The 19856-nt window shown below is 37.9% G+C and overlaps 1 pseudogene across 1 annotated transcript; it reads left to right on the top strand.

Annotated features, from left to right (window-relative positions):
- The first annotated feature begins 922 nt into the window (after positions 1-922).
- On the top strand, positions 923-19854 carry LOC145659879 (scavenger receptor cysteine-rich type 1 protein M130-like; annotated as a pseudogene). Its single transcript, XR_014126031.1, has 25 exons — positions 923-1052; positions 1364-1675; positions 5170-5472; positions 5595-5903; positions 6244-6546; positions 6774-7076; positions 7339-7641; positions 9136-9438; positions 9576-9878; positions 10108-10419; positions 10524-10838; positions 11008-11340; positions 11597-11911; positions 12331-12636; positions 12756-12821; positions 13072-13386; positions 14229-14282; positions 14369-14504; positions 14623-14721; positions 17753-17815; positions 18081-18137; positions 18231-18305; positions 18622-18684; positions 18808-18858; positions 19245-19854. The product of XR_014126031.1 is annotated as a scavenger receptor cysteine-rich type 1 protein M130-like (transcript).
- Positions 19855-19856: the final 2 nt, after the last annotated feature.

Raw genomic sequence — 19856 nt, 5'->3', positions numbered from 1 at the left:
ATTCATCGAAAGAACATCATGCTACACTGAATCAAGCGAATAACAAATTTGCAATAGTACAGCAACAGTAATGACCGCTTTCCACGTGTAGGGTGGGCTGAGTGCTTTCAATGTTCATTTGACACTGTGGGACAAGCCTACAAGTGAAAGACAATACGCTTACATTATTCACGTTATCGCTGACTCACAGGTTAAGGGAAAAAAAGTATATAAAGTAAATTCCGCTTTCAATAATTTGATGGCTACCTACAAAATTCTGAGTGGCGTTTGCCATGAGGCTTTTTTTCTAAAAGTTTAACTATTTTAAAATCCCAATCCTTACAGCATGATTACACCATTGTCTATCATTCTGGATTCTTTTGGTTGGGGCTAATACCTTAATATGTGAATATGATGGAAGTTTCACATGTTTCCTTTGCTCCCTGATTCAGGTTTTTAAAAATAATAATTCTATGTTTTAACTCATTTCTACGCATGTGTAGAGGAGTCGCGTTTGGCACCGGTTATTTATCAGTGCTTAGATCAGCTCTGTGCAGGTGGCATTAAAGCTGAATCTACACTGAGTGCTTCCTCTCGCTGAAATCAGTCTCCTGTATGCTGGTGACTTTCTCACCACACTCTCCTCAGTCAGACGCCTCTAGAGACGGGAGGTGGAGTTCTATTCATCCGCCCTGACGTTCTTTTGATATATATGGAGAAATTTTTAAAAATACCTTTTTGATTTGTCCCTGAAGATGTTTGATGATTATACTTCTCTGTCTAATAAGGTAATAGTGATTGTGATTGGTGGCTGTTAGAAACTCTCTCTCTCTCTCTCTCTCTCTCTCTCTCTCTCTCTCTCTCTCTCTCTCTCTCTCTCTCTCTCTCTCTTTATAGGGGGCTAGGCGGACCCAGTGTCTTCAGTCTCTTTGTGGTAGTGGAGTTAAAAATTGTGTTGCCTGCTGAGTTTATTGCCTGCTGCGTTTAACAAAGAGTGTGTGCAGGGCAGAGGAAGATGGACAGCTGTCTGACTTTAATTCTTCTGATGTCCACAGTCACACTCACTACTGCTGGTAAGTCCTCATGTCAAAAACACATTTGAGCACATAATCATATTATTATTATTATTATTATTATTATTATTATTATTATTATTGTTAATGTGTTTGCTTATATCTTACCACTATTGTAATTTAGTTATTCCTTGACATTTTTAAATCTGTAGCTACACATAAAAGAAGGGACAGAATAGACAGGCAGGCATACATAGCCATACATAACTCATGTACAGTTAATATGGTCTTTTTATTTCTCTTTTCCTCTATCTCTGTCTCTCTGTCTCTCTTTTTCTATCTCCATCTGGTATCTTCTATTTGGTATGCAGACAGTGTGAGACTGGTGGATGGTGGTCGCTCCTGTGCTGGGAGAGTGGAGATTTTTTATAGAGGACAGTGGGGAACACTGTGTGATGCTCACTGGGATATGAAAAATGCTGCAGTGGTATGTAGAGAGCTGGGCTGTGGGGAGGCTGTAGATGTACTGGGTAATGCTCACTTTGGACCAGGATCAGGACCAATCTGGATGGATCAAAGGATGTGTACTGGATCAGAGCCTACATGGGAAACATGTGGAGCTCCTAAAATTTTGAGACGACTTGAATGTAATCATGATAAAGATGCTGGAATGATCTGCTCAGGTAAACCGTACTAATTCTCATTCTCAAATGTAATTAATTTTTTCAGTGGTCCACTTTAAAACTTTGTTTAATTGTAACATACATTTCACATTTTAAACATCACACTTCCTAAAATCTTTTTGCCAACTATCTTATTTATTTATTTATCTATCAAAAAAACAAATGCTAAATGATGAAAAAAGTCTTTAGAAGAAACAATATTAGATGAAATGGAGATACAAAATTACTGAGGAAAATGGAGTCAAACTTTGTTTGGGGATTATATTAGGCCAGGGAACTATCTAATCTTTTCTTGTGTTAATCTCTTTCAAGGTTTACTATTATCTGATAGTGAACAGTAACATTAAATAAAATACAGAAGAATGTATCATGGAACATTATATGTATCTAATATGTATATTGTGTTATTACTATAGTATTATTTTTTGATCACACTAGGGAACAAAATAACTATTGAAAGACTATGTTGATGTTATAATATTTGCAATCTGATGTATTTGTCCATTTCTGTAGTATGTGTATAATACACTATATAGTAATTATGCTAGGTTAGAATATATACATTTAGAGTCTATTTTAAAAAACACAAAGGTGTATAATTAATAATATAAAGTAGTTTATTATTTGTGCAAAGTACATAACAATCCACAATTTGGAATGACCTGAAGATTCCATACAACTGGTAAAGGAGTTTGTTTCCATATGTAGTGTTGTAGTATATGAGACCATAAATTAATTGTCTTGGTCTTAGGGTAAGAGGACTCAAATTTTAAGCTTCACATTTTCACATGATCATCAGCAAATATGACCAGAGCAAGTAAATTATGTTCATAACTGTCACTGTGGTATAGTATTTTGAAAGATGTAGCATTTCCACAGACAATTGCTTCCAAATTTACAGTTTTAACAGACTAAAACAATCTGCCTTCTCAAAGTATAACAGGTGGTTTCATTTCATGTAACTTAAGTGATAGTGTTCGTATTTGCTTGCTGGTGTGTGGTTATGTGTCCTCAACAAACATAGATGTCAGCTTCGTAAAATTATTATTATTATTATTAGTAGTAGTAGTAGTAGCAGTAGTAGTAGTAGTAGTAGTAGTAGTAATAGTAGTAGTAGTAATAGTAGTTGTAGTAGTGGTGTTGGTGGTGTTGGTAGTAGTAATATAGCTGCATAATTTTATTATGTATTTCATATATTTGTAGGTTTTATGTATTATCATTATTATTATATCTATGATGATATTACTCAATCTTCCACTTTATCAAAACACGTGGAATTTTACGTAACAGAACGCATGTAATTGATCCTTTCCATAACAGCTTGATTTTTTTCTGTTCATTCATTCATATTACTCCTGTTTTCATTTAATAATACACATGAGTATATGAACCTCTTTGTTTGGTTTAAACTTAGCTGACCTAAATTGAGTTGACTTTACGTTCTGACTTCTGAATAACTTTTATAAAAGTACAGTAGGGACAGAAATGTCTTAATTATATCGTTTGCTTCCATAAGTTTCAATACAGTTGGACTGAAAATATCATATTTGACTATTTATAGATTATATATTATTTAATGTCACACACAACATACAATATATTATATACACAAATTTAATATTTAGTATATTTGAAGTATAACTAATGCATTTTTACAACATGCAAAAATATCGACGTGGTCATTTTCAACAGTTCCAATGGAGGATGAAATTAAAAAAAATAAATCTAAATCAATCAATAAACAAAACCATGCATAAATGTGAATAAATGGGGACCATAAAAGCAATGTATTTATCGATTTATGGATTTCTTTCTTCACCACGTTAAACCAACATAGTAGAGAAAGCAGTGTGTTCGATTACTTTTGTTTTGTTTTGAATCACGTTGGCACATTAAATATTTCACACCAGAAGTTTTGCGGGGAGGCGAGAAAGACGTCACAGCTTGTCACAACGTTTGCTATTTAACGCCAGCTTTTATCCCCGATGTATGTATGCAGATTTCTATGCCGTGGCGATTCTAACGTCTATTGGGGCCCTAAGCAAAAATTCATAGAGGCCTCTCCAACCAGTGTTCATCGCCATTATCTTATAAATAATCTGACACCAACAAGAAATTGCAAAATGTTAACTTTTTATTTCAAAAGTTTTTATTTCAAAACAGTACTATTATTTTCAAAATATAAATATAAATAACAACATTTTAATGAAAGTCTATAGTCTTCATTATATTAAAACCACAACAGATATGGGAAATACAATAAAATACACAAACCTCACTGCACATATAGCACAATAATGTATAACAATACACCTCAGTAATTCAGAGTACAATTTTACAAGCTTCTTTCCATCTAAAGTTCATAAGTTAGCATTCATAGCTTGACATTTAGTTCAGTTAGACACAGATTTCATCAGTTAACTAGTGAAAAACTAATGTTCAAATGATCTAATTCCCCCCTCCAAATCACTCCATTACCTATGCTCTGTAAAACTACAGGTAAAACATTACCTACTCTAGAAATTGCAGAGACTGTCGTTTATCTCAGTATCAATGCCCAAGAACAAGTTGACAGGTTATGAAGTGTTACTACTAGCTTCTACGTTCTGACAGCCTGGTAGGCTAGCTACACTACTGAGTCAACTAGCTGTCAACTACTGACTCTGACTAATGTCATGGAAAACTGAGCTGGGCACACTAAGATGCTTTGCAAGCTAGGTTAGCTAATATTAAATGTCAAGGTAAACAAATGAAATGTAATTCTAGTGGATGTTATTCAAGTGTGTCTCTCCCTCATTTAAGGCTAGACTTGCAGGAATTAGTTATTAATAATTGTATTTAATTGGTATTATCTGCCCCACTCACTAGTAATGCTTTTTCTCCTCATCCTCTTTTTTCTTCTTTCTCTTTTCACTGCCAGCAGGATAACTCCTCTTAATTTTTGTTGACTGACTTGTGTTGGTGATAACTTGTTGTCATTATTAAACAAATCTTGAACAATACTTGCAACAGGAGGGAGTGGAGTCAGACAGGGCCACTTAGGGAACTGAGATCACAAACTGTCATTGCAAACTTTGCACATTGCCATTGACGTAGTATAAAGTTTGTCAGTTTACAGAATTTAATGATTTTTGCTACAATTTCTCAGCTGTTTTAAGCTGTTACAATATTATGGCACAAATCACAAATGGATTTGGTTTGTGGAGGTTTATAAACCCACTGGTATACCAGTCTGTTGTCTGTGGAATAGGATTACTATCATGCATGCTCTGCAGTGAGACTCCTCTCAAAGGGTTGGAACCAGCTGAGGGAGAGAGAGAAACAAAACAAAACAACCAAAAAAGAATAAATGAAAAAGAAAGTCATGAAGAAAAGGAATAAAAACATAGTTAAAATGAATCAAAAGTTAACATGGTTTTGTGAAATCTGTTTTAGCATTTCTTAGTCATTACATTAAGTTACATTTGTCTCTATTCCTTGTACTAATATTTTAGGAGTGAGGCTGGTCAGTGGTCCTCGCTGCTCTGGGAGGGTAGAGGTGCTTCGTGGGAAAACCTGGGCCACAGTGTGTGATGCTGACTTTGACCAGCAGGATGCAGAGGTTGTGTGTAGAGAGCTGGGCTGTGGGCCTCCTGTGGAGATGCTGGGAGCAGCTGCTTTTGGCAGAGGGGAGGGCCAGGTGTGGACAGAGGAGCTTCAGTGTAGAGGCAACGAATCCCAGATTCACCTCTGTCCAAAATCATATACTCTCAAACATGACTGCTCCCATGACAATGATGTCGGACTGGTGTGTGCTGGTAAGAAATGCATCATTCATATTTAATCTTGTATTTTTCTGACACTAATCATGTATGTTAGTGTACAACACTTTCACATTTAGAATAGATTGTCTTCACTCTATTCATTCTGTCTTCCACAGACAGTGTGAGACTGGTGGATGGTAGTACTCACTGTGCTGGGAGAGTAGAAGTTCTTCACAGAGGACAGTGGGGAACAGTGTGCGATGATGACTGGGATATGAGAGATGCTGCAGTGGTGTGTAGAGAGCTGGGCTGTGGGGACGCTGTAGATGTACTGGTTAATTCTCACTTTGGACAAGGATCAGGATTAATCTGGATGGATGATGTGGACTGTAGTGGATCAGAGTCTACACTGAAGAACTGTAGATCAGCAGGTTGGGGTAAACATAACTGTAATCAAACTAAAAATGCTGGAGTTATCTGCTCAGGTAAACTGCACTACGTCTGCATATGACATCTATACTGATTGTAATTCACAACCTAATATAGTATTAGTCACTATGGCTCTACTTTAAAATGTCTTTGGCAAATTTGGGTGTTTTTATATGTATTAAATTTCTTAAACTTTTCTGACTATTTGTGTTTGTCATGTCTTATATGTTGGCAGTATTTTGTACATAAAGGTTTTTACTGATATTTTATGACATTAAAGAAAACCACATGAACCAAGCATTAATTAGAGCATTACCTTAATATTAATCTATTTAAACATTACTTGGTCATCACAATAAGTTATATGTGTCTCTATTTCCCATACTAATGTTTTAGGAGTTAGGCTGGTTGGTGGTCTTCGCTGCACTGGTAGAGTGGAGGTGCTTCATGGGAAGACGTGGACCACAGTGTGTGATGCTGACTTTGACCAGCAGGATGCAGAGGTTGTGTGTAGAGAGCTGGGCTGTGGGCTTCCTGTGGAGGTGCTGGGAGCAGCTGCTTTTGGCAGAGGGGAGGGCCAGGTGTGGACAAAGGAGCTTCAGTGTAGAGGCAACGAATCCCAGATTCACCTCTGTCCAAAATCATATACTCTCAAACATGACTGCTCCCATGACAATGATGTGGGACTGGTGTGTGCTGGTAAGAAATGCATCATTCATATTTAATCTTGTATTTTTCTGACACTAATCACTAATCAGTATGTTATTTATAATTTAAACCCATTCTGTTATAGAATTTTATCTATATATGAATTATATATCATTTTAGCATTTTCTCTTTGTAATGGTGATGCTGAAGCTTTTTCTACTGATTTGTTTCCATACCTCTCTGCCTCTTTCTTTCTTCCTAATTTTCATTTTGCACAGACAGTGTAAGGCTGGTGGACGGTGGTGGACACTGTTCTGGGAGAGTGGAGGTTCTTCATAGAGGACAGTGGGGAACAGTGTGTGATGATGACTGGGATATGAGAGATGCTGCAGTGGTGTGTAGAGAGCTGGGCTGTGGGGAGGCTGTACTGGGTAATTCTCACTTTGGACCAGGATCAGGACCAATCTGAATGGATGATGTGGACTGTAGTGGATCAGAGTCTACACTGAAGACCTGTACATCAGCAGGTTGGGGTAAACATGACTGTAATCAAACCAAAAATGCTGGAGTCATCTGCTCAGGTAAGATGCTCTAAATCTCAATATAAAACTCAAATAATACAGTTTACTACTGAACATTTATTAATTTCTTTGCCTTTGTCATTTATGAATCTAAAAATATAATGCATATTACTGTATTCTTCCCACCTCCAACTCAAAATTTTCCATGACGTTTAAGGGTTGAGACTTTAATGGTCCAGCAAATACACTCAGATTTCAACATGTGAATAATAATTATTAGGAATCACAAAATTTTCTTTGTTCTTTCAAGTTAATAATTTAGGGGTCAGATTGGTTGGTGGTCCTCGTTGCTCTGGGAGAGTAGAGGTGCTTCATGGGAAGACCTGGGCCACAGTGTGTGATGCTGACTTTGACCAGCAGGATGCAGAGGTTGTGTGTAGAGAGCTGGGCTGTGGGGCTCCTGTGGAGGTGCTGGGAACAGCTGCTTTTGGCAGAGGTGAGGGCCAGGTGTGGACAAAGGAGCTTCAGTGTAGAGGCAACGAATCCCAGATTCACCTCTGTCCAAAATCATATACTCTCAAACATGACTGCTCCCATGACAATGATGTCGGACTGGTGTGTGCTGGTAAGAAATGCATCATTCATATTTAATCTTGTATTTTTCTGACACTAATCATGTATGTTATTTATAATTTAAACCCATTTTGTTATAGAATTTTATCTATATATGAATTATATATCATTTTAGCATTTTCTTTTTGTAATGGTGATGCTGAAGCTGGAGAAGTATTATGATTAATTTACAAATTTTTTGCTGTGGAAATAGTTAAAGAACACAGAGCAACAATACATGTAGTCTTAACAAGTAGAGAGGCAGAAAACCAGGGAATTATTCGATATCAGGCAGCAGTGCCAAAATACAAATGGCTAAGATAACAAACCATTAAAAAAGGAGGGTCAGAAACAAAAAGAGCCAAATGCATCAGATAAACAGCTCAGAAATGCAGACAGAGAAAAGTGGCAAGACTTCAGAATAAAACAAGCGAGTTTAAATAATACAGTTAAGGAGTCCCAAACAGTTAATTGGTCTGCTGTGTTACGAACCATGAGAACCAGCCAGTATTGCGGAGCAGGTGAGCACTGGTGGTGGATGTGGCAAGTGTCTGAGGCCTCCATCTGGTGGCCTGTGTCTAACAATAATGACAATCATGACAATTACGTTTATGTGTCGTCCCCCCCCCAACTTAATCACTCTCTCTCTCTCTCTCTCTCTCTCTCTCTCTCTCTCTCTCTCTCTCTCTCTCTCTCTCTCTCTCTCTCTCTCTCTCTCTCCATGACATATAGACATGGTGAGGCTGGTGGATGGTAGCAGTCGCTGTGCTGGGAGAGTGGAGGTTCTTCATAGAGGACAGTGGGGAACAGTGTGTGATGATGACTGGGATATGAGAGATGCTGCAGTGGTGTGTAGAGAGCTGGACTGTGGGGAGGCTGTAGATGCAGTGGGTAATGCTCACTTTGGACCAGGATCAGGACCAATCTGGATGAATAAAGTGGCCTGTAGTGGATCAGAGTCTACACTGAAGAACTGTGGTTCAAGTGGAAGGGTTAGTGACTGTCAACATGCAGGAGTTATCTGCTCAGGTAAATTATACTAATCTTTAGAATGGATATATTTACCTCGACTGGCATTTCTTCATATTTGCCAACCTTCAGACTTTATTATACCAGTTATGACATTACAAATTTTGTGCATCTCAGTTGTATATTTGTTTAATAAAAGGAAAGCATGGCATCATTATCATTAGAAGCCTCTATGGACATGAACCTATGAATGTGACATGCATGATAGATCAGTTTTTAACAATTCTTGTGCAGTTCCTTTTTCAGATAGAACAGCTGTGCTTTCTTTCTTCAACATTTGTAAAGAAAATTAAATTATCCTTTGTCACTTATTAGACCACCAACAAAATCTATTTTCTAATAATATATTTCCTTTTTTGCTGTAATTAATGAAGAACCATGCATTAACTAGTGCAATATTATAAAATCAATAATGTAAGTAGTTTCTCTGTCACTAGAATGTGTTCCATGGTCTCTATTCCCCATACTAATATTTTAGGAGTGAGGCTGGTTGGTGGTCCTCACTGTGCTGGGAGAGTCGAGGTGATTAATGGGAAGACCTGGACAACAGTGTGTGATGCTGACTTTGACCAGCAGGATGCAGAGGTTGTGTGTAGAGAGCTGGGCTGTGGGCCTCCTGTGGAGGTGCTAGGAGCAGCTGCTTTTGGCAGAGGGGAGGGCCAGTTGTGGACAGAGGAACTTCAGTGTAGAGGCAACGAATCGGATATTTACGCCTGTCCAACATCTTCTACAGTCAAACATGACTGTTCTCATGACAGTGATGTGGGACTGGTGTGTGCTGGTAAGAGTTGTGTTTTTTAAAACTGATTTCACATTTTACATAAAACATTTTCTGTGTTAAAAATAAATTGTACATGATGATCTGTCTCTGTCGGGACCTCTTTGTCATTATCTATTTTCATTCTTGGTCATACACAGACAGTGTGAGGCTGGTGGATGGTGGTACTCGCTGTGCTGGGCGAGTGGAGGTTCTTCACAGAGGACAGTGGGGAACAGTGTGTGTTGAGGGTTCAAGTGTAATAGCTGCAGTAGTGGTTTGTAGACAGCTGGGCTGTGGAGGGATACTGAGTGCTACTGTAAGTGACACAGCAGGATCTGGACCAATTTGGATGAGTCAACTCACCTGCAGTGGCTCAGAGTCTACACTGAAAAACTGTGGATCATTGGGCTGGGGTAAACATAGATGTAGTCATTTGGACGATGCTGAATTAATCTGCTCAGGTACATTTCAATAATGCTTAATGGTAATCAATAGTCTGTTAAGAGCACAAGATACAAAATATACTGTCAGTGTTTATCATTTTACTTTTTATATAATTAATTTTATGATTTGTTAACTTGAGTGTTCTTCTAGATGTATCTGATTTAGTCTTAATTCTAGACTCACTACCGACAGAATATAGATCAGACAATAATAACCATGGTATTAATGATGTTACTTCACACATAGGTCACAAAATGCCCAGACTTAAAGATGGTCCTCACCTGTGCTCTGGGAGAGTAGAGGTGCTTCATGGGAAGACCTGGTCCACAGTGTGTGATGCTGACTTTGACCAGCAGGATGCAGAGGTTGTGTGTAGAGAGCTGGGCTGTGGGCTTCCTGTTGAGGTGCTGGGAGCAGCTGCTTTTGGCAGAGGGGAGGGCCAGTTGTGGACAGAGGAGCTTCAGTGTAGAGGCAACGAATCTGATATTTACTCATGTCCAACATCTTTAGTCAAAAAGAACTGCTCCCATTACCGTGATGTGGGACTAATATGCTCAGGTTAAATATTATCTTTATCTTTGAACTATTGTAACTATGAGATACTATGACAACAATTGTGCTTGTTCTGTTTACATACCTGTAATCAGTTTTGTGTTTTACAGGTTACACAGCTGCACGTCTTGTGAACGGCTGGGACTCCTGTTCTGGTCGAGTGGAGCTCCTGTACCTCAGTGACTGGGGCTCAGTTTGTGGTGATAGCTGGGATATGAGAGCTGCCAGTGTCCTCTGTGGGCAGCTGAAGTGTGGGAGTGCTGTGGCTGTGTTGGGGGTGGACTGGTTTGGGGAGGGAAGTGATCACATCCGGGCTGATGTGTTTGACTGTCATGGGAATGAGACACACCTGTCAGAATGTCCCATCTCATCATGGAGTCGAGCAGCATGCTCTCATAAACAAGATGTTGGAGTCATCTGCAGCAGTGAGCATTTTTATACCACATTACTTAAAAATAAATTTTATGGGAAAATGCCCTCCTCTGGCAATCTGCGAAAGTAAACATTAGATTATATCTACTGCATTCTCAGAAAAAAATATACACATAAGTATATAGCTATATACCCATATTTTTATGCATCTTTCTGTTTCAGTTTCCTCTCAGGCCTTTCATGAGGGCCGAGTGCAGTTGTCTGGAGGGAGTGAGTGTGAGGGGCAGGTGGAGGTTTACTTTAGCCTGGGCTGGAGGAGAGTTCTCCTTGACTCCTGGAGTGTATCTGAAGCCTCTGTGGTGTGCAGACAGCTGGGCTGTGGCTCTGTGCTGAACTTCTCCAGCTCCTCTCCATCCAGTCCTGAACAACACAGCCACATCTGTGTGATAGGTTTCAATTGTTCTGGGAGTGAAGGTCATCTGGGGAACTGCAGCAGTGCAAATCTCCTCAACCTCTCCTGCAGCTCTAGGGAACAGCTGTCAATCACCTGCTCTGGTATGTGTTGTATTTAACATTCTTAAACAATCTCCTCTAAAATTACCATTTTTGTGTGATGATTTATGATTTATGAACCTGGAGTTTGTTAAAGGTACATTTCCATGTATTAACAAAATAACAGAGTTGACTATCTTGGACATCTAAGGTGTAACTGCATATCTACACACAGTGTGTGTGTGTGTGTGTGTGTGTGTGTGTGTGTGTGTGTGTGTGTGTGTGTGTGTGTGTGTGTGTGTGTGTGTGTTTAACTCAGCCCACAGCTCTATCAGACTGGTTGGTTCTGGTGGAGATTGTGCAGGAAGGCTGGAGGTTTTCCTCAACGGCTCATGGGGGACAGTGTGTGATGACTCATGGGATATTGAGGATGCCCAGGTGGTGTGCAGGCAGCTTCAGTGTGGAGTGGCCCTCAGTGCCCACGTACCAGCCTGGTTTGGTCCAGGAACCGGACCCATATGGCTGAATGAGGTGCAGTGTGAGGGGAGGGAGACGTCCCTGTGGAACTGCAGGTATCAGTCTGGGGGAAAGCATGACTGCAGACACAAGGAGGACGTAGGGGTCGTGTGCTCAGGTGAAGTGTGCTCACTGCAGCTGTTTGTCATTTTGTTAATTAAACTGTTTAGTGATCACTAAGAATGTAAGTAAGACACATAAGTAGACAGAATTTTCAAACCTGGATCAAGAATTGCCAAATGTTCAGTTCAAAGACAAAAGTCAAATCTAAAGGTTTATGAAATTTAAGCACACAAGAATGATAAATGGTCATTCTGAAAGAAGATAGCACAAAACTGTATGCAGTGTAGTAACACTCATTTTATTTTGGTTTTAGCTATTTACATTTTATTATATTAGCAAATCTGAGTTTCATATGGGTGTAAGCAACATACAAACCAGTAATTAACAGTTATTAACAGACAATGATAGCAACTGTGTATATATGGTAGGCGAAAAGTAAGCTCTCACTTTGCCTACACATCTTTTTCTCAGCAGATTTTAAAGAAATCAGACTCACTAAGGGGTGTGAAGGGAATCTGGAAGTGTTCTACAATGGAACCTGGGGAAATGTGTGTGTGAATGGGATGAATGAGGAAACAGTAAATTTGATCTGTCAAGAGCTGAACTGTGGAAGAACAGGTAGTGAGTCCACATCCAGAGCAAAATTGGAATCATCTCCTAACTGGCTGGATCAGGTGAAATGTAGGAAACATGACTCCACTCTATGGCACTGCCCATCTGACCCCTGGGGGCACAATAAGTGTGATAATGGCAAGGAGGTGGCTCACATTACCTGTTCAGGTAGGCAGATTCTCCCTGCATGTAAAGATTCTTGCAGATATCAAGTAGCTGAGAAGTTAATAATTAAATGCTCATGAGTGTTAAATCTGCAATCATAAATTATCTTACCATACTCACAGAAGAGCAGAAACATTTACAAAAACATGTGAAATGCTCATAATTTCCCCATCAAAGACAGTGCTCAGGTAAGGATGCGTTAATTAATGAGAGCATTAATCAATGTTCTTCCAATATCCTAATCTAGTCATTGTAAATTTTAATTGTAAATTTTGTAAATTTAAATTTTAATTTAATTGTAAATTTTAACTCAACATCAATACTTCACGCAGTCAAAGCTGTCACGAAATGTGGTATCTGCTGAACCAAGACAGTTATGTTACTACCCTAACTGTCCTGTGCAGTATTTTCTCCTCATGTCATATGTCTGTGGTGTAGTTCACCTGCCTCTCAGGCTGAGTGGACCAGAGGGAAGCTGCTCTGGAAGGCTGGAGGTTTATCATAATGCTGTGTGGGGCTCCATCTGTGATGATCAGTGGGACATCAGGGATGCTGAGGTGGTCTGCAGGCAGCTGGGCTGTGGGAAGGCACTGAGTGCTAATGGGAGTGCTACCTTTGGTGCTGGTGAAGGGGTGATCTGGTTGAACAGAGTGGAGTGTAGAGGGGATGAGATTCACCTGTGGGACTGCAGTTATTCACTGAAGAACCACACTGATTGCTCCCACAAAGAGGATGCTGGCGTCACTTGTGCAGGTCAGAGGATACCTCAGACAGGGTTTTGGATTCAATAAATAACTACCTTGACAAATTCAGTAGTTGAAAAATAGAAATTGTGCTTGCAATGTTTTGATGTTTTTTTAGTTTGTAGTCTAATTACACCTTGTTATGCATCTCTGGGTGTTGAACCTGGTGATGAGGGATACACCTGTGCAGCACATCATCAATTATTAATGTTGCTGTAAGCAAGGACTCTCATTGGGTGGACGTTTTGTCACTGAGTCCTCTGTCCTCACATCTCATCCTTGCATCTCTTTGTCACATCCCCAGAGGGAGGAGTTAAGTCATGAGGAAGAGGTGCAAAGAAGTGAGATAACAGTTAAAGAAATGAGAAGAACCTATTAATTAAGTTCTTCCCTCCTAACTAATGTATAGCCCTGAAAATACACGTCCTTATACATTGAGGTAACATTAGTATACAGTCAAATCTGATCAAAAAATGAGCAAATATAAATGTCATCCACAGCTTCATTATTCATGAATAGCTTTTTGGCTTACCAGAACTGCCAACCTTAAAATTAAATATTGACATTTGGTCCATGACAATGTACATCAGTGACAATGATACATTTTTTTAATAACCTGAGAAATGCTGGATTTTGCAGGTAAATCATTATCATCATTATGTGTGTCAACATCAATAACAACAACAATAATAATAATAATATCAAAAATGTCTAGAAAGAAATGTAATTTAAATGATATAACAGACATATACTTGCTAGGGTCAATTAGAAAATAGAGCTAATTATGGCTTTGATTTTGTATGTGTGTGTGAGTTCTGTGTCCACCTAACTGATTTAGTTCTCTATTTCTAGACATCTCCCTGACTCCTGTTATTACAAGCAAAGTAACCACCAACTCCATCTCAGGTCCTCTTTTCATTCCTCTCCCTCATTTTTCTAAAATGTTCAAATGAAAAATACTGTTTATACAGTTTCTCTTTTGCAATTTCCAGTTGGTAAATCTGAGATGATAACAACCAGTCGACCTCTACCTCAACCAGCTCAACCTGCTGGTACTGGGAGTGCTGCTCTTCCTGGCCTTAGTGCTTCTCTCTGGGCTGGTTTACCAGAACAGAGTACTCAGGAAAGGTAGGGCACATTCACATATAATCCACAGTTTCAGACATCTTATATCATAGACATCTTATAATCCTTCAGTCTGTCATTAATTTGCTGGAACCATGTTTCCTCCTGTCTTCACACCCAGTACTCTCTAAGAGAAGGCATAAGACTTTACCTGAAGTAATCTATGAGGAGATTGACCACAGAATCACTAATGAAAGAACTCCCATCTCAGCTCAAAAGGGTGAGTAATATGGAAGGGTCATATTGCAGGCATTCCTAGTGTGTATGACAGAGATTTAAAAAAAAATAAAAAATACAGAGTGAGAGAAAAATGAGAGGGCTTGTGTGTTATATTTGTTATTTTGAAGCTGTGTGACTGTATCAAACTCTTTTCATACCTTATGACATTTCACATCTTGCTGCTCACTACATTAAGAGATCTGAACAGTATCATGATAAATGTCTGCCTTATTACTATAAGGCAAGGCAAGTTTTAATATGTAGTACCTTTCATGCACAATAGGAATTCAAAGTACTTTGCTCAAATTTATAGAAACATTGAGTGGGGAAAAAAAGTTTTAAATAATAAAGGCTGAGATCTTTCACCTCAGAAAGGGCTTTTCAAAAAAATAGAAGTAGAGTTAAAGTAGAGTCAAATTAGAAGATAAAAGATAAAGGCACAAGAAAACAAGAACATTGTCAATTTAGACTTAAAAACAATGATATTTGGGGTATATCTAACATCAAGAAGGTTGTGATTGCTTTTAGCATCATAATGTCTAAAAGTTGCCTCACCATATTTGGTTCTGATTCTAGGCAGTATTAGCTGACTAGCCTGACTGGCCTATTGGGTTTGTACTCTTCCAGTAGATCAGAGATGTATTTTGGTTCTAGGCCATTCAGTGATTTATATACAATTGTTTGTATATAATTATATATAGAAGTACCAAAAATGAAGAACTTTGAAATTAATTGGTAGTGGATGTAAGAATGTGAAAACTGGAATCAATGTGCTCAACTTTATTTGTTTTGGTAAGATTTCTGGCAGCTGCCTTTTAAATAATCTGTAATGGTTTAATTGTAAACTTGGCCCATATAAAGACTAGTGCAGTAATCTTGTCTGTAGGACAAGACATACTTCATTGGTGTGTTGGACTCTAGCCTACTGTACTGTACTAGGATATTCTATGACAAAGCACTTTTGCAAGTCGCTCTGGATAAGAGCGTCTGCTAAATGCCATAAATGTAAATGTAAATGTATGAGAAAAAGGCATGTATTAGTTTCTCTATGCCCTGCTTAGACATGAAGTCTTTACCCTTTGATATATTCTTTAGATAGTTAACAGTTGTTCTTTCTTAATGATTTGATGTAACCTGAAGTTCTGATCAGAATCAACATTCTGATTTCTGACTTTGTCTTTAGTCTTCAGGGCTCTAGTGTCAAGACGAGAACTGAGCTCAAGTCAGTCATTGCTGTTAATGGCCAAATGTAATCTCCTGTCTTTTCCTTGTTTAATTTGGTGCCTTTCCAGTTTTTTTATCTCTAGGCAATTTTTTACATGCTGAATATGTAAATGTGATGTAAAGTAATATATTTAAAGAATTATATAGTTGAGCGGGCAAGTGGTAATTGTGGGCATACTGCTAAGAAGTATCTGATTAGGCAAAGTTGGAGTGTGTAATTCTTCTAATTCTCCACTTAGTAGAAGTGTATGCTTACACCTTTTGGCTTTTGTCTCAAGTGTATGCTTGAGTGTGTTAGTATGTGTGAGGGAGAGAGACAGAGAGTGAAATAAAGAACAAGAAGGGGAAAGAGAGATAAGGTGAGTGTGTGCATGATTGTTTGAGTTGGTTTGAGTGTGTGAGAGAAGCAGAGATACATAGAAAGAGCAATAGGAAGAGGTAAGGGGTTAAATCTTTGTGTGACTGCGTGTGGCTCCGACAGACAGAAAGACTAAGAGGATAAAGGTTACACAGAGTGTGTGCACATGTTTGTGTGTTTTTATTTGCATGTGTGGTGCAGGGGTACTTCAAGACTCTTGTCTAAACTGAGACACACACAGAATGAAGGAGGGTATAGCTCAGCCCCTTTGTTTGGCAGTCAGGAGGGGCAGAACTGTGCATATGCTTTTCTGTTGCTCCTTTCCCTGCTCTGTTTTACTCTCTCTCTTACTACTTCTACCTGTTCTGCATCTGCTTTCATGCTTTCTCTCTCTTCTTCTTCTCTTCTCACTCTTGTTCCCTGCTCTCTCACTTCTGTCATGTGAAAAGTAATTTACATTTAATACATGTTACATTTAAGAACTTACATTTCACTTTAATACTATTTTCACATGTTCTCATCAAATAATCTTATGAAATGTTTCCTTTGAGAGATAAAACTACATGTGAATTGTGATTTTGTTTTTGCATCACCAGTTCATGCTAACTAAATAACACGAATGTGCAAAATGAATAGTTTACTGGTTATATTTCTCATTTTATAAGTTTTTATACATTGTTAATATATTTTGTACATACATAGAATATATATATATATATATATATATATATATATATATATATATATATATATATTTATCTTTGCATATATATATTTCACATATAGAGAATATGTATATTTCTCTAAGCACCCCTGTTTTCTTTTCCTCAGTTTGGACAGAGCACTCTCCACCATTTCACTGCGAGTTATACTGTGTATGACTGTGTATGTGACGAAAAAACCGAACTTGAACTTGAACTTGTGTTATCTAGTTAGCAGTGCCCCCTTGTTAACTTAACCAGTGCCTTCATTTTAATGGTTCAATATGTGTTTTTTGGTAAGTGAAATGGTTATAAGTGAGTAGATTTTAAATTATCATTGTCTTCTGACTTGCTTTTAAATACTGGCATCACTATTATTATTAGCTGCTCAAACGTTTGGAAAGATACTGGGTCATTATGGGACCTGTAGTCTCTGTAGTGAACTTATATGGTATAGTTCTACTCAACAGGTTAAAATGTAAAGCATTATGGATTTTGTACTGAATTTTAGCTCAGTGACTTTTACCAGTGATTATAGTGGGGCATGGAAACATTTCAGTGGGGCATATGCTCCATTAAATTGGGTCTAGTGACACCCCTGGATTTTTGTATTTGTATTGTATGGAGACATGGCAGTCAACTGGACAAATATTCTGTTTTTCTCACAGCTCATTATTATCCCTGAAGGAAGATGCTCATGATTTTCTGTTTCAAGCATGTTTCATGATTGCTCTGTTCTCTTCTGACAGAATATATTGACTCAGAGGCTCAGCATTCTGGTTATGAAGATGTTGGTAAAGAGCTTCTCTCAGGTAAGGGTGGGATTACATGTCACAGAGAAATATTAGAAATTATAGAAATCATAGCATTCTTTAATAATCTTATACTTCCAATCAATTCTGTTTTGTCGTACTTTTTAAAAACTCCTTAATCAGTGTGCTGTGGGTGCCAGATGTGGTACCTTGTGGATGTGTTACCTTGTAGAGTTTTGGTGACTGTTCTCATAGACAATTCTCTTTGGATGCAACATGTATCTTAATATAATTTACAAGAAATTCACTTTTCTTTCGGTTACAGCAAAATCTGTCAGTGAAGAAAAGACTGAGTATTATGATGATGCTGTCACCAGTAGTGGTCTGTCAATTAAATTTGTTTAATTCCTCACTTCATTGAAATGAAAGAGATGATGACTGAAATTACTCCATCAGCTCATTTTATTTGATTTAGGTGATCTAGGGACAGAAAATACACAGGATAATTACAATGACATCACACATGGACAGACACCTGATACTGTAGCAAGTATGCTTGAATAAAACCCCCTTGCTTTTGGAAAATGTAGGCTCTACTAATCATTTCATTACTCACACTACTGCCCAAATAGGTAACTGTAATTTGCTGTCAATTTGCAACAGTGATACAACTTCAACCTTGTGCAGCTTTGTCTTGTAACATTGACAGTGATACATATATAACATTGTCTTGTAACATTGACAGTGATACATATATATAAGCTATTTTTGTTCATTTTTACATCAATTTGCACTCTCAGTTTTAAACACATTAATAACACTCAACAACACTGATGTCTGATGGTATTTATCTTACATTTTGATAGAGGATGTGGTAGAGATCTATGATGATGCTGTTACTGTTGGACCAAACTCACATCTTACAACAGGTTGGTTTCTTTTAAAATGATAAAGGAATTCTAAGCACAAGAATTATCACATTAATAATGTCAGACTTGTTGCTCATTGGCATTAAAACTTGTTTACATGTGTTGGCGTGGCTCTCACTGCAGAGTACTATGATGATGTCATCTCCCCTGGACAAGATTCTTTAAGTGGTACAGGTGAGAATACAGTGGTGGTTTAGGTGGAGCCCATTATAACAGGTTTCTATTTCTCTTTACTTGCACATTCCAGCTGCACTGCTTATTAATAATAAAAGAGAGACTGGCCTTTCTGTATCATCTGACACATGATGTATTGTAGTGTAATGATAATGTGTGCTGTGAGAATACTGACCAATCTAAAACATTATAGACATGTGATCTGTGTGCTTTGAGGAATCACCAAATCTAAAAAGCATCAATAATTTATGTTTAAAAAAAAATTTAACTGTATTATATCATCTGTTCATTTTGTTACATTGCAAGGCATCCTGTATTTGGAACATACATAAATATCAATTTGCAAAACTAAATTGGTATATTTATTCTTGTTCTTTTACTTGCAGACTATGATAACCTGTAAGACACAGAGGAAAGGCTTCAGTCGAAGAAAACCTCATGAATGAGAATGCTTTTGCTCAGGAAATGACATTTGACCTCTTCAAACTCAAACAGTGTTTAGATCATAAATGGTTCAATGTCTTGCTTCACCCTTTTGCCAGAACACATTTTTGAAAATCATTTTAAACATAGAAGCATCATAGAAATACAATATTAACCCATTTATATACATATATTACATGCATGATGTTGAATTCGGTAGCTTAAAATGGCTGATATGTTATTTGTTGCAAGGGCTCATTTATCAGTATTCAGTGCATGTGCTCCCTGGGAAGCAAACCCATGACCATGGTGATATTAGCACCATGTTCATAAGATTATTATGCTTTTATACAGTTTTATACACAGTTAGCCAGCATTTAGATTCTGTTTTGTTCTGGTTTTGTTTTGTATAAAGATGCACACCTCTGTATAGGCCTACAACAAAGTCATCAGTGTTAAAGGATTGATTCACTACTGAATCCTATAAATATGCACAATAGATACCTTGACCTGCCTTGACAACCGCCTTGTGAATGAAAACGTTGTAATGAATAAAGGATTATTACACAGTTACG

The sequence above is a fragment of the Electrophorus electricus genome, chromosome 11, assembly GCF_041902795.1.
Source record: "Electrophorus electricus isolate QZ-2024a chromosome 11, ASM4190279v1, whole genome shotgun sequence".
Lineage (NCBI taxonomy): Eukaryota > Metazoa > Chordata > Actinopteri > Gymnotiformes > Gymnotidae > Electrophorus > Electrophorus electricus.
This window is presented reverse-complemented; position numbering and strand designations above follow the sequence as displayed.